Below are 14,060 nucleotides of genomic sequence, written 5' to 3'. Positions count from 1 at the left end.
TTCAGTCTGAGGTGCAAGCAGAGGAAGACACCCCAGACAAAATTCCAGCCCATCATTCACGCACACTCAGCTTAGCCGGCATGTCCTAGGGATGTGATGAAGAAACCAGAGTGCTTGATGACAGCCCACGTGTAGAAAAGGAGAATGTGCCAACCCCATAGAGAGTGTGCCTTAAATCCAATGCCAACCTCCATACATTCCAACCTGAAATCAGAAGTGTTAGCACTATTTGGTGACCTTTGATGTTCCTGAACCTCTTATAGTGCGGGTTCCTGCCTGCTGGCACAGGGTCTGACACAGTTTGGTCCACAGCTGAATAAGCAGGTGTAGAAAATAGACGGAAGGCTCAACATTTCTGCTGGTGATGTTTCTAAAGTACATTTTGCAGCCTTCACCATAACTACCAGCAGCCATTGCCTAAGTAGTAGTTTTCTTTGGTACCCAGCAGAACTAGAACTGGATTCAATTTAATATTAGAACTGAAGATCGGCCTTTTCCCTCATTCATTGGCCAGGAGTCCTAACTACTCAGTCCCATGTGACTTGCATGTGCTGTATATGATTTACACAGATTTTTTCCAGAGGCATTTGTTTCACAACTACCAGTATACCCATCTAAGATGCGCTGAAATCAAAGTAATCAACATAGACCTCAACTTAATGTCTGAAGTGCACCATCTCCTGGAATGTATTTTGTAATGTATGTAGCATTTAAATATACTGCATTTGTCATTCCAATGGTGCGCCACAAACATTTGTGGTAATAAAATGCATTACTACAAATGTTTGTGATGCATCATGTTAGAATGACAAATGCTACACATTTTATTGCTAAGGATCTGTGCTGGTATCTGGTAGGATTCTGGTTCAAAACTCATTACTAACATAAGGGGTCCTACTCCATTGGACTCTGAAGCAAGGCCCTTAACCACAAAATTCCACCAAGGCGCTACACAATGGCTGACCCTGCACTCTGACCCCTCAAAGATCATGCGAAAAGACAAAAATCAAAATTGAAAAATAAAAACTTTGTGCTGCACCCAGTGGCGTAGCGTGGGTGTCAGCCGCCCAGGGCGAGGAAAATTTCACCGCCCCCTTATTTAGGTATTTCAATTTAAAAGACTAAAATATACAGTAATTCTTTGCCGGCCGGGGCGGGCCGCCACTACGCCCCCACTACGCTATGCCACTGGCTGCACCATCTGTTGGAATGACAGAGACACAGAAACCAGACAGAAACCCAGATACACAGACACTTATCCTTTCAGCAAGAAATGTATGTATTTTGCATGTTGTGAGCAAACAACTAGATTACTGCAACACAAGTTATGTGAGATTTTTATTCTTCCCATCATAATGTATAGCGTTGGCCCTCATTGGCTTGTATTATGTTCTAAACTTTGCTATCTCTGATTTGCATGAACAGGAAATAAACACTTGTCTCAGTCATTACTACAAACAGCACGGAGTATCATGTATGGGTGGAGTATTGCTTTAAAGCCAGTTTTGTAGAAAGTACACCAAGCAGGAGAAAGCATTTGGCAAAGCCTTCGTTTCTGCTGCCTCGTAAAAACACATGAACTGAAATGAAGGAGCAGGACCACCTCAACGTCCTGTGAATATGGAACACAAGATCTGCTGTATTTGAATCTGTATCTTCATGTATTTGAATCATATTTAAAGACGTTCATTTATTTTCATATCCTATTGATGGCATTTTGTGGTGCGTTTCTTGCGGCGTCACTATGGAACTGAGGTCAGAGGTCATGGTTTAAGATGTCAGCACATAACAATGTGGAGATTCACCAACAGGCAGACACTGATAGTTCCAACACACCCATATTTATTTACGAAGTCCCGCACAGCACATCGTGCCCCTTAACCAAACACCCTTAAAGTCCGGGCCTTCCAATGGACCTTCCATTCTTCACTGCCTCTGTTCCTCTTCCTCCCGACTCCGGCCATTGACTGGAGAAAGGTGGCCTCTTTTATACCCCACCAGATGGGTTCCAGGTGCCCTCTGACAATCTTCCTGTGGCACTTCCTGACATCCAGGGCTCCTCACTCCTCCTGGCGCCCCCTGGGCCACTGCAGGGTTGAGCTTCCCCATACAAACCGGGGCGGCTGTCCTCTCGTGGTCCGGGGGAGGCATAGTCCCTCTCCTGGCCCTTTCCAGGTGTCCTGGCTGGGTACAAACCCCAGCCCACCGCCATATTGTATAAATGGTCACCACCAGGCACTCTGGGGTCATCTGAGATTTGGATAAGTATACACTATGAGTGCTGTGCTTTACTTCTGAGCTTTTGAGCCAAATTGCAGAATTTTTGTTCTTTCTTTTTCTTCTCACATTTAAAACTAATTTTAAGTTCCTGCTACCTTGCTGTATTTTTCTGTTAATGCATAAAGGAGTAAAACTCGGAGAAGAAACAACAATTCATGAAATAATGTCTGGTACTTTGCCTGCTACATACAAGTGGCAAAATGGCTGCTGAATAGCAAGGGACCACCACATCAAGGGCGTGTAGCAAGTCATGCCACCATGGAATTAGTAGTTTAAACAGGATCTGTTAATATTAGGGAGCAAAACTATTAAGAGATTGTTTAAAAGAAGACACTTACCTTAAAAAACGTACCATGAGCGCTTGTGAGTGGCATGGTGTCTGCTTGCTTCGAACACGGGGGGCTCCATGGGGTACGTGGAGGCCTACGCAGCTTCCTGTGTTGTCCTGTTGCGAGTGCCAGTGTCCCCCCAGTCATCCACCGCTGTCAGAGAAAGAAGCGGAGTGTCTCAGTTTAGTATGCTGACATCATTTACTTCAAAGGGATCCCAAAGACAGTGATGTAAACTTACCACAGAGCGGGTCTGAGTCGGCGTGCTGTTAATCACGTGAGAGGCAAATTCATTTGGTTTGTTTTCCATTGTTTGTGTCCTTGCAGAAGAGCTGCGTCCTAAAGACTTCATGACACTTCATTGTTTTTATTTGCACCGTTTGTTTTAGTTCAATCTGTTGTCTGTGTCTCACTCTTTCCCCCTGATTCTGTTCAGTCCTGTAATAAAAGAGTGTAGGCCGGTGCCCAATCCCACTATAAGGGCATGCCGAGCTGCTGCATCAACATTAGAAAGTTCAATATTGACACATCATCAGCTTTAACTGGTTTGCTTGTGCCATTTAAAACACCTGTGCAAGTGGAGAAGTGATGGGACGGCTGCCCAGTTTGCCCAGCATAAGCCGCATGTATACTTTTAGTAGAAAAAACTTAGGCTCTTATTAAATTTCAACAAGGAGACAAAACGGTTGCTTTTTTCCAGAAACAAAACCCCATCCTTACTGCACATCCTGCACTCTTGTTGTATTAAAGGGCAGGCTGCAGAAAAAGCAATGCGACTTTCCCGAATCGCTGCCCCAGCCAGCATTCCCACACTGAAGGCCTTTCGGGTTTCATCAAGGCGCGCCTCATTCCAGACAAGAGCCCAGCATGCAAGTGTTTGACAGATTGATTCCTCACACCGTGATACAAGAAGATGTCTCGGAGTGCAGCTCATTTTTCTTTCAGTTAAGACACTTGTTTTTGATGCAAAGTGGCAGGATCCTGCAGTGCAGCATTTATGGCAAGCAATTTTATTTTTTTTCTAATTACTTTCTAATTACTTACAAAGCCAACGCTCGTCCATGCATACAAATGAGAAGGACAGTTCAGTTACAGCTGTTTGGCATAAATAAAGAAAGAGGTGGGCTGTCACTCAGGAAGGCCCACTTAAGGAGACCTAGGAAGAGTATGAGCACACGTGGCTATGGGGGCTTTGCTTCTGTGGTACTGCTGCCATCGGGCGGTCCCAGGGGTCTCTGCCTGTGTCCACTGTGAACACTCTCTCCGTGTCCATTGGAGTTTCACTCCCACTCCCCAAAAACCTGCAGATTTATAAACTGATCTAGCAGGAGCAACAAGTGTGCTCCTCTGCCCTTCTTTGCACCAAATACGTCTGTGGAAAGTCAAAAAGGGAGCTCCTAACCAGGGGGGCACACAGCCATTCTCACTCACAATGACTCAATTAAAATGGCCCTTCATACTGTACACCTCTGACTAGACATACAACACCCGGTCACGTCACTTGTAGATATTCTCAGATGATTCTGCACTGATGGGGTGACAGACACCAAGGGCAAGAACTTTGTTTCTTGGTGCAGAAAGAATCACCTGCGGCTTTACATCAGCAACACCAAGCAACTGGTGATTGACTTTCACCACCCCGACGAGCCTCTGTGCCCAGTCACTATTCTGGGACCGCACTGTATAGGTGGTGCACTCCTACAAGTGCTTGGGGGTCCACACTAATGACAGGTTGGACTGGTCTTGTAACACAGTGGAGCCACATAAAAAAAGAGCAGAGCAGGCTCTGATTCCTTTAAGAGACTGCACTCCTTTAATGTGGAAAGTGACATCCTTCCCATCTTCTAATGGCCAGTGGGGTGTGCTGGGCCAGTAACATCACTTCAAGTGCAGTCCACCTTATTAACAAGCTGATTAATAAGGCAGACTCAGTGATGGGATGCACTCTGGAGGAGAGAATTACAACAAAACCACTATGAACAATGCTGCACATCCTCTCTCTGACACACCAACACCGAGGACTTTCAGCCAACCAATCACTCACCACAAGCTGCCATGGAAAAAACCTCCACCTTCAAAGTAGGCAGTCACTGAACCCAGATGGGAACGCAGACACGTCTTTATTTGCACAAATGTCTCAGTCCATAGAGTGAGCAGTCAATTAAACAGTTCACTTGCTTTTATATTTTTTTCTGATTGCTTCAACTCATCAAATAAATCACGTCATCTGAGCCTTAATATGCAAAGCTTTTTTTTTTTTTTTTTTATCTCCTCCAGTCAAGTAACACCACTAGTGATTTCTGACTCCTGTCGACTCTCCCATTATTGTGAACTTTGCGATGTTAAGAGGGGTGTTTATGGGTTTTCCTGTTTATTTCAGCACCTGCTTTATAAGAGTTGTGTTTGGACTATTTCATCAGTTTAGCCCTGCTTTCTGGGGCGGGGGTTGTTACTCGTTTACCACATTTTAGCATTGGAACAATAAGCCAGTATACATTGTAAAAGATTGTATATTAACTAAATATTGAATAAAACGTGTCAAGAAACACTATGTGGGCTCCTTTATACCAACAGCATTAGGCCTGGTTAAAGCTGCACTGGGACTGGCAAGGCAGAAGTTTTCTTTCTTTTTAGTCATTCTGGTGTTGATGTGAGAGAGGTCTGATGTTTGTCATAATATATTATTATTTATTAAGCTTCTGTAAAAATACAAATAAAGTTCTATCTATCTATCTATCTATCTATCTATCTATCTATCTATCTATCTATCTATCTATCTATCTATCTTATAGTGCATTCTATCTATCTAATCCTGCCAACTACATTAAATGGCCTCCCCTGTATTTTTACCATCCATTTCTGGTCTCCAGACTCAAATGCAGGCAGACAGTCACACAATCCAAGCCCGGCTCCCGAGTCCCACTGTACTTTTCCACCCCTCCTTCAGACTTGGCCTCTTGCTGACCGCTATCAGGATCCTTCAATCCGTCTCTCCTCCTAATTAAATGTCTCTGAGCGGGGCTGACAGAGAAGCACTGATAAGAGGCGGTGTGCCTGACACACTTTGTGCTCTGCGTCAGACCCTTTCTTTTTCCAGGTTCACTTGCCGCTGACAGCTGATAGACTTGCATTGTAAACACACTTCTTCCTTGACAGGAAACTCCATTACTGCCATCGAGGAGTCCACTGCGAGTGTCCAGCTGGCCAAAGGATGAGATAGAAAACAGTGAGCAGGCTGCCCTTAATCCCTGAAACATTAAGTGTGCACTTTAGGCTGCATGCTGGATTTGGGGTCTCCACCGATCACCCTAGCCGTCTCCTCTCCCCGGACTTTGTGATGTTTCATTGCATTGGCTCTTGGTTTCTCACTGATCACAATCACAGTAAAATGATCACCTTCTGTATGCAAGTAAAAGACACATATTGTTCATCTTAATTAATGATGCTTTCGGTTGTTCCCCCCTTTTATACTCTGTGCTCATAGCACCCATAAACAGTAATAAATGTCTGACACCACCAGAGGGCATAGCAGTGCAGCCATCATGGTGACCTCCACATGTTTGCTCCGCTCCCACCGCACAGCAGACACAACTCAACAGGCCAGTGGTGGAAAGAAGTGAGTGAATTGGACTGCAGCCGAGTCGCATCACATGCTGGCCGATATTCAAAGTTAGGATGGCAGAATTGTCAAGGTAAGGTAGTTCTACTCACTAATGTGGTGGTGGAGGGGGGCAACATTTGGCACGTTGATTGGCAAGTACAAATTTCACTGCATTCTGTACGTGTGATGAGAAGGACCCAACAAGTCATTTTCATTTCCTCCTGTTATTCCGTCCATTACCTGAAGTTGTTCAGCGGCATTAAACACAATGTAAGCACAGGCCAGCATGAGACGGCACCCACACACTCACAGGGGTCCACTTTTATTTGTCAGCAAATCCAACATGCACTGCACTTGTTTCGGGAGAAATGCCAACTTAAACCGAGGATTATAAAATATAACACTTAAAATGGTGATGAGATTCTTAGGAAGACACCGAACAGCTCTACTGAGGACTGGTGGAGCAGCTGCAACTGTTTTAGAACAAAGCATATAAAAACAGAAAGTAAGGAGAAATCAGAATGGTGAAGATGGCACCCAAGGCAGCAAGGAAATGGCAAAAAGCCCACCCAGTTCAAATAGGGTCATCATCTAAACATACAAAACTGAAATGGAGCCCTGAAGGCTGTAATGAGTTAAAAGAGAAAAATGACTCCAAATGACAGCAATGGAGTCTCAGAGGCAGCCAGCGTACTACGAAGCAGTCCTCATGTATTCTGACAAAGTGCTGCTGCCTCACAATTCTGAGGACATCGGTTCAAGGCCTGCCCGGACCCCCATCGGCGTGTCCTAGCTGAGGTCTGCTGGCGTTTTCTCCAACTGCTCAGGTTTCCAACAACATCCCACACTTGGTGCCTTCTGATAAGCCCTACAATGGAGTGGACCACCCAGAGCTGCTCCCCGGCCCCCGTGACAGACAGCATATTCAGAAAATCGGCCCTTCATTTACATTTACTCTGACCGTTCAAGGATTCCTTAATGATTATTTAGCGTTTCAAATTATTGCTATTTTATCGAAACCATTGCAACACCATTTTCTTGCTGGTTTTGTAAATCAATAGGCAGGTGACTGACTTTTAATTCAAAGCCACCGCTGTGACTGGTAAACCAGGTGATGTCATTTAAAGAGGCCAGGAAATACTCTGGCATCAAAGTTCAAAACGCAAAGAGGAATTCTTAGCCAAAAATTGGAAGCAAATTGGTTTAGGCTAAAACCAACAATGAACAAAGAGGAGCCTAACAGAAGATCCTCTTATTGGGGGGAAATAAAATGTGAAGCACACAACAAATCACCCCAAAGGACAGACCCTACTGTATCACTATCTTAAAGAAGGGGGCTTGATGAAGTCACACACAACAACACCGCTGCTCACATGGTGGCAATGACGACATTTCTATTGCAGAAACAGGAAAGAAAGGATGACGACCAGAAGATGAAATGTCACAAAGAGCCAAAAATCAAAATCGTCAACAGCAATCAAAACCACAGAACAAAGAAAGACAGGATGTTTTTAATTCAGAAAATCAAACACAAAATCACACTCCAACAATTGCGTTGTTTTTAAGACCCTTAAAACAAGAAACTAAAATCAGAAATGAATTCCACAGATAGCAAAACCCAAAGTACAAAAAAACAGAATATCAAAGTAAGTGGAAATAAAGCAAGAAAAAAAATTTAAAACTGAAAGCGAACTATGACATCTAACCAATATGGCTGCCAATACCACTAACAATGCCTGCAAGGCAAAGAACAGGCACAACATGGCATCAGAGGATGTCACTGGCACATTGATAAAAATTAAAAGTAATCAAAGGGGCAAAAAATAATAGATAATGTTAAGAAATAATTATAGGCACATCCATACCCAAGATGATGCCACTTTTGTGCTGAATTTTCATGATGGCAGCCATGAGATGTCACGACTGGCACCTCCTGATGTGGAGTAACACGGACATTACGCACCTTCTGAACTTTCCTGACTCGCGTTCTCACTTTGATGATCAGTTCTTTCTAATAAACAAGTCGACGCCGCGCTGAATTGTGACTTCTCGCTTGGCTTGCCTGTAAATTTTGTTTTTTCACTTCCTGATTGATTAAAACTTTTCATTAGGTCTTTGAACTTTTATTTTTCTACTTTGGTTTTAAAAGCAAAACAGGGAACACAAATGTTGTGAGACAGCAATGAAAAGATGTCACTGAAAAACCATCCATCCCTTCACCCATCCATTATCCAACCTGCTATATCCTAACTACCGGGTCACAGGGGTCTGCTGGAGCCAATCCCAGTGAACACTGGGCACAAGGCAGGAAATAAACCCCGGGCAGGGCACCAGCCCACCACAGTGAAGAAACAGTATAAATAAATGAATAAATAAATAAAGTAAGTGAAATGTTACTTGCTAATCCCGACAGACTACACCAAGTGTTCCCACCCGGCCTCATCCTCTCCAGTCTCACAGGTGGTCTGCTGCATTGCTCTGACTAGGAGTCCCAAAGCACACAAGTCACAAACAGTACCTGGCCTGCTGGAGGGGAAAAAAAGCTCAAATAGTGACACAAAGAATCTTATAAAATAGAAAGATTCACTCTGTACAAAAATGCTCTTTAACACAAGAGGCTCTGTGGATCACAAAAGGAAGAAAATCAATTGCTTGAAATGACAAGGCAATCCAAGTCAAAGTCAAAAGCAGAGCAAAGGTTCAAAGATCCAGGAAATCACAAAGCGCAGCAAGAACCTACAGAAATCACACAAACTCACCCACTTCACAGTGCATTTGTGATGAAGCATCTGGAACTGTGGGAGACCCTTACCTTCATAGGGTAGGCCCTGGTGCTGATGGGCAGGTGGTCCATCCTGTTGTGAAACCATCCAGAAAAAAAACATAACAAAAGATACCTAGATACATAACAAACAATATTAACATTAACCAAAGAATTAAAGAAAACAGACATTAGAGAAGAACTTGAACTCCAGACGAGGTGGAATCCTGGCTGAAACATAAGTGACTGAGCCACTAGTAGGCCTTACAGGTACAGCTCACAAGAAGACAACAAACTTTTCATCCAAACATCCCACTTTACTTTTTCTCCATTTTTTTTAGTCATTTTATTCAGCACATTTCTAGAGAAGGAGGATGATGCCGTCAGTGAGTATTCTAATGAAATGAGAGAGAAGCCCAAACGTCTGCCACATCCACCCTGATACACCAGCCCAGGGAGGAAACACTGTTGGTACAAATTAAAGAGGAGCACTGGAAAAAATTCAGGACACACTTTTTCACACAAGGGTTATAATAAACTTGTGCAAACTACTGAGCACACTTTAACAACTGGTGTGATGTGAAATTTTGCATATAAGTTGATAAATATTTTGTATGTCTTTATCTGTAACGTAGACAAAGCAAATGTACTATTAGTGTTACACTAGTGAGAAGCTTTCATGTTTACCCCCTAGGACTAAGTCAGGAAAGTGAATTTTACGACTGCGTTTGGGGAAGCGCCTCAAACTAGTTTGGCTAATATTTCTCTGCTGAAGTCTCAGTCAACCCCCACAGGAAAGCCAGGCTGCCTAACTGCAAAGCTTTTCCTTAACATATGGTTTTGGGGGGTGGCAGGTGTTCTATCCCCCCATTGGTCTCAAGTATGGCTGTTTTGAATTGGCTTGCATCAGAAGCCTTTAAGTACCATGACGTCCTATTGGCTCTAGGGGTTGGACAGAAAACCTATTTATTTTCTTGATTTACCTCACCCTCTCTCTCTCTCTCTCACCAAACTGATGAAAGACCATCACACATCATGAACTGAAAAGGACAACACAATGGAAAGCACAGCTCAGCGGCCATATTGAGACAGGCATGCGGGCAGTCCTGAAAAAAGCTGACCACCAATGATGCCTTAACTACACATTTTAAGTAACTAATAAGTTTGTGTGCCGCCTGAAACTACACATCAGCATTTATCAGATTTGTATGGTTGCCTATATTCAAATGTAGTTTTCATATTGTTATTATTTATGAATAGTATCAATAATACATTGTTTAAATTGTAACTTAACTCCTACGTTTCTTTTCACTCTACCTAATTGCCTGAGGTTATAGATGAAGAAGGGAAGGTGAGGAGAAGTTACATACTATAAAACCTTATAAACAGTGATAAGTCTATGGGATATAAGGCATTCTGACAAAGGCTACATATTAAAGAATACAAAAGGGGAAAGTTGAGTAATATAGAACTCTACCAAGACAAAAAAAAATTTGGAAAGAATCTGAATAAGGCAATGGGACAACATTGCTGGTAGTAAGAGTAGTGGTGTCAGTGTCGTCACATCTACAGGTGTAATGAAATGCTTACACTTGCATGTCGAGTAACACACAACACATTCTTACTCTCTGGCACCATAATAAACAAGAATGTATCAAAATACTAAATTGAATTTTAATTTATAGAAAGCACAAATCATCTTACCTGATATATTCCTTATTTCGTTCCACATGACTAGTCCAGTTATGTGATTCTGAACTCTAATAAGCCCCAGGAACTGCACGGCCTCCTCTCGTTGGTCAAACACTTGTGGAAGGATGATGAGAGTCCTCATAAGACTGACTTCTTCACATTTCAGTGATTTATTCCCCCCATTTTCTATATCAGAAGATGTCTGGAATGACCCCACCTCAGATAGACTCATCTTTGTTACAGTACAGTACAGTATTGAAAGACCTACAACAGGCTGAGACGCGAGGTTATTTTGTGGGGTCGGAGTTTAATTAATATTAAATCTGAATTTGACTCCATTACTGTTAAAAGATCTATGATGGACTGACACCTTGTTGGGATGGCCTTCAGGCCATAGGGTGCCTGAATTGCATCAAGTGGGCATAAGAAAGTTGTGTTAGATGACTATGGATGGTGCTTATTGGTTTGCAGACTCCGATTTTCACATGCTTTAAGCCTAAACATATTAAGTAAACTCCTAAAATGACGCATGTGTTTAGAGCCAAAAATTTGTCTGGCAGATAACATAACCAGATTGCAATTAACTAGAAATAGCTATGGTGTGAAAGCAGCCTTGCAAAACCATGCCTAAATTTAGAACAATTCCCATTTTCTATTCAGTGGTATACATGCTTGTCTTTCTGGCGACACAGATTTTGCTTCTGTAATTAAAACTCGGTTACTCTGTGGAATGATTTGAAAGGTGTGCTGATGTGTGTGACTGGCTTGTTATGAAAGTTGAAAATATCCTGTCACTTATGACTTGCCTGTCTTTCTGGCATGTTTAACAGAAGCCATTGTTGTGGGAAGGGGAAGGGGGGCAGGTTTGTGGTGAGGTTGGGGGTCCTGTTGTTTATTTAATGTTTTGTTCCATTCTGATCTTTGTGGCCTTCTGTCTTTATTTAGAGTGAAACTGATTCATGGCAGCGAGGCAACACTTGACTGCCTGCCTGTTTTTCACTAAAGGAGCTACAGACCAAAGAACGGCAGAAAGACAAGGTCACCCCACCAAAGAGATTCTGAAACAGAAAAGAATCAACCTACATATTTATATTAATGCCATGCAGACCTGGTGGTCTTCAGTCCATCTCCTTCATCACACTGCATGTGCGGGGCTCTTACCAAAAACTGTTGAAAGGTAACACTGGGGGAATCACGACCTGCTTATCCAGTGTAAACCACAGGATTATCTTTAGCCGATATTTCAAGAGACATATGGCTTCCAGCTCAGGACAGCTCAGAGACCGAATCATATTTCCTGAGAAATCCTCTCGGCCTTAATTAGAGTTTGAAGTTCCCAGGGGTATTTAACCTCTGGCATTCAGTTTAATTAGCTTAAATTCAAAAGAGGCCACAACTAGATGCAGTGCTTCTAAGCTGCTCTTCACACATTTCTGTCATTTTCTTGTTTTTTTTTTTCTTTTTGTTTCTACTCTTGCATGAGAAACATTAACTAATTAATTATACTGATGCTCGGTGCAAAAGAGGACAGAGCCGACTATACTTCCTTAGATGTTTGGCGTCCTTCAACACCTGCAATAAGATGCTGCAGATGTTCTATCAGACGGTTGTGGCGAGTGTCCTCTTCTACACGGTGATGTACTGGGGAGGCAGCAAAAAGAAGAAGGACGTCTCATGCCTGGACAAACTGGTGAGGAAGGCAGGCTCTATTGTAGGCACGGATCTGGACAGTTTGACATCTGTGGTAGAGCGACGGGTGCTGAGCAGGCTCCTGTCAATCAATGAGAATCCACTGCATCCACTAAACAGTATCATCTCCAGACAGAAGAGCAGCTGCAGCGACAGACTGCTGTCACCATCCTGCTCCACTGACAGACTGAGGAGATCGTTCCTCCCCCACACTATGTGACTCTTCAGTTCCACCCGGGGGGATAAACGTTAACATTATACAAAGTTATTGTCTGTTATACCTGCATTTTTATCACTGTTTAATTTAATATTATCCTTTATCAGTATGCTGCTGCTAGAGTATGTGAATTTCCCCTTGGGATTAATAAAGTATCTATCTATCTATCTATCTATCTATCTATCTATCTATCTATCTATCTATCTATCTATTTATCTATCTATCTATCTATCTATCTATCTATCTATCTATCTATCTATCTATCTATCTATCTATCTATCTACAGAATATGAATATTTTGAGGAAACTGATAAATCTTTATTTATATTGTTTAGGGGTGCAACCTATCATTCCCCAGGATAAAAAAACAATCATTTTTTGTTACAAAATGTTTTTGTAATTAGAAGTGGAGAGAACTTCTTGACACAAGCAGTTTACTTTCAGGCTATCAGTGTAAATCTTAATTTCTCCATCCATTATCCAACCCGCTATATTGTAACACAGGGTCACGGAGGTCTGCTGAAGTCAATCCCAGCCAACACAGGGTGCAAGGCAGGAACAAATCCAAAGCAGGGTGCCAGCCCACCGCAGGGCACGCACGCACACACACACACACACATACCAAGCATACACTAGAGACAATTTAACCTGCATGTCTTTGAACTGTGGGAGGAAACCGGACAACCGCAGACAGAGGGAGAACATGCAAACTCCAAGCAGGGAGGACCCAGGAAGCGAACCTTGGTCTCTTAACTGCTAGGCAGCAGCGCTACCACTGCGCCACCGTGCCGCCCCATCTTAATTTTTTTTATGTTAATATATCACATAGCCATTTCAGCAGACGCAGATGTTAATGTAGCATTTAACACAGCTAAAGTCAGTTTCTGCCTATTAATTCACAGAAATGTCTGTGCATAAACAACATGACAACAACCAACAGCAGAAGCTCACCAAAGTACAAACTGGATGAACAACCTCCTCTCAGGCTTTGCATTTCATCAGACGTTAGGCTGCTGTGTTCAAAGAGGACAGGTGGAGGAGTCCATTCAGAACATGGAGCCTGGCAGAGCTGACCGAGCATCTTATTAAGTGAAATTACCAAGAAGAAGTAAGTACTGGGAGTACAGAGACTGATACACTTGAGGTCAAACAATCTTTCATGAAAAGCAAAATGGAAACTAGGAAAAGTCAAAGCCAGGTTTAAACCCCAGGTTTCTTTTTAATCATGAATTTGGTCTTAATCACTGTGAGCGCCACCTCCTGTTAAAGTGTAATTGTGCCAATGTCAGATGCCACAATGATTAGCAACACGCTGCATCCACAGCCAATAAATGACAGTGCTCTTTCAAAATCATGGATAATGATAAAATGTTTTTTTAAAAAAAAAAGAAACTGAATAACAATGAGAAACAAGACAAATCACAATTCACAAATGTGGGTCTCTGGCCCAGTCCTAACTAGGATAAACATTAACTGTGAGATTCTGGGTGG

Source organism: Polypterus senegalus, chromosome 12 (assembly GCF_016835505.1).
Source record: "Polypterus senegalus isolate Bchr_013 chromosome 12, ASM1683550v1, whole genome shotgun sequence".
Taxonomy (NCBI): domain Eukaryota; kingdom Metazoa; phylum Chordata; class Cladistia; order Polypteriformes; family Polypteridae; genus Polypterus; species Polypterus senegalus.
Note: the sequence above shows the minus strand (reverse complement) of the source record.